Source organism: Pteropus alecto, unplaced genomic scaffold (assembly GCF_000325575.1).
Source record: "Pteropus alecto unplaced genomic scaffold, ASM32557v1 scaffold111, whole genome shotgun sequence".
Taxonomy (NCBI): domain Eukaryota; kingdom Metazoa; phylum Chordata; class Mammalia; order Chiroptera; family Pteropodidae; genus Pteropus; species Pteropus alecto.
The window spans coordinates 4,696,540-4,699,024 of NW_006431915.1; positions in this window are offsets into that span (position 1 = coordinate 4,696,540).

Below are 2,485 nucleotides of genomic sequence, written 5' to 3' on the forward strand. Positions count from 1 at the left end.
CTTAAGTGAATGCTTTACTTTAGAAATGTTTTTAAAAATCTATTCTTTCTTTTCTAAGTAATGGCTAACAAATTTGCCTGGGTGATGGCGTCTTGGGGGTCATACAGAATTTGATAAAAAATCATCCACAATCATGCAAAGTTATAAAAACTAAAAAATCAAATAGTTCTTTTTGCCAGTCATTTTCATGTCATAAAACAGCATTTCTGAGTAAAGGCATAAATCAAACATGATTTCACTAAGCGTTGTTTCTGTGAGTAAGGGCCAACAGATATTGAATCAGGAAGTGAGAGTCCTTTTATTTCTAAAATACTATGACTCCATAATTTTAAAGACCACAAAATGGCTTTACCAAAATACCAGCTCAAACTGATTTTTATGCTGTTAGGAAGTCATCTAAGCCTCAGTTTCTTCATCTTATTTATACATTTAATTTCGTCTAGGGCACTCATTTGATGAATCACTTGTAATGAAGTAGGGATGTGTTTTTTTCCTCACTTTAATAGAGTGACCAAGAAGATGAGGAGGACAGGAGGATATGAGCCATGGCCAGCACACCCAGCCCTGTGCTCTTTCCACTTGAACTTGGTGAACTGAGCTGCTTCTCCACATCAGGGGCACATCAGCTGCCCAGGTTCTTATTCCCAATGGGGCACTAGAGTCTGTAGGTAACCAGGTACTATAAGAAGAGGAGCAAGAAAGATTGGAGCAAGAGGGGGTCTACAAGGTGACACCCCACTTTACCTTTGCTTTTTTCTACCTTGATCAAATAACGCGTGATATTTATACCATTGTTTTAGAAATAGAGTCACAATGTTTCATAAGTCAAATGATTTCATGTACTGTTATGTGCTGTATCCCGTCATGACCAGCAGTTAGTTACATGTTTATGCTCTGGATTTGGGAATTACAGTTTGATGTTGGAGTGGGATGTGTCGTGACCAGCAGTTACATGTTTATGCTCTGGATCTGGGAATTACAGTTTGATGTTGGAGTGGGATGTGTTCTCCTCCAGGGCTCCCTGGGCAGCTGGACCATCTGCCTTAAGCATGAGGCGATAGAACCATTTCCTGTATTTCCATCTCCATCCCCCTGGGCTGCCCATTAACCTCTGTAGGAGTTGGCCTGACAGGTCAGGATGCCCTTCAGAGGAGCCCAAGCCTTTCACAGTATGTAGCAGGGCATCTCAAATTTTCTCCAATAGACTTTTGAAGCTGGTCACATGCCCTGCCATATTAGAATCACTTTCCTGGGCTTGGGCAAATCCCCAGTGCTGAGAAACAATCACTGGACTAGGGATCCAGAGATCTGGTTCTTGTCTGGACTGCCACTGGCCAGCTCTGGGACAAGTCTTTTTCTTGTCTGGATCTGGTTTCCCTACCTGGGATTTTATAAGCTTGATAATTTGTAAAGTCAGCAACATGTGAATTGCTCCAGTGAGTGGGAAATCTATTCTTTTCTAAGTAATGGATCAGGTTTACTTAGGTTGGAAGAAAAACCACAAAATATTTTCTAGGAATTGAGAGTTTTAAGAACTTGCAATTTTATAAAATATTTTTATTATCGAAGTTAAAATATTAGGTAATCTTGTAGAAAGATTCAGGATCATTTTGCTGTCGTCTAGAATTAAACCTGTGATCTCCGTCTTCTAAACTTGACCAATATTCTCTAAGTCTCAATTCCATGCAAGGCACCAGTGCCGAGCAGTGGACTTAGGATGTGGGAATTCAGAGGCAGGTGAGTCCTGATCCCCTGCTCCCAGGAGTTCATAGTCAACCTATTTCCTTTGAATATTTAGGAGGGTTGGCCAATGTCAAAGGCATTTGCGTTGGAGATCATGAACTTCAGTTTCTGGCTGTCCTTTGGCCTTTAGCGCATGAAAAGCTCCAGACTGGTAGATATCATTGACACGGCATTATTGCTCCCATCAGTGAAAGTTGCACCCTTCAATCTGAATGAGCATGATTTCGGCGTGGCCATGATTGCTAGACCTCCTGATTTATCAAGGAAAAGCCAGAAATCAGGATTGTGGGTAAACCCCAAGAGGGCTATATTTAAGGATAGAAGGACAGGGAGCCAAAGGAGCGGCAGGAAATAAGCAATGCCAAGGCAAGGTCTCTTGCTTCCCTTATTTGAGACAAAGACTGCTGATGAAGATGCTGCCTGACACTAGCTTGTTTGGTTTCTCATTAAAGAAGGAAAAGAGAAAAAATATAAAAATGTAACATTCATACGATTCTTCAAAAGTAGTATAATATAAAGAAAATAATATGAAAAAAGAAAGGAAAAAGAAAAATTTCTGCTACCGTATGAAAAAAATCATGCAAAAACCAGGTAAGTTACCTAAATTAGAATGGCCAAATGTGGCCAACCATGGAGACAAAACTCACTTTCTTCTCATCCTTGGGGCTACCCTTGGATGTGTGTGTGTGTGTGTGTGTGTGTGTGTGTGTGTGTGTGTGAAAGCAGCTAGCCTGAATAAGTG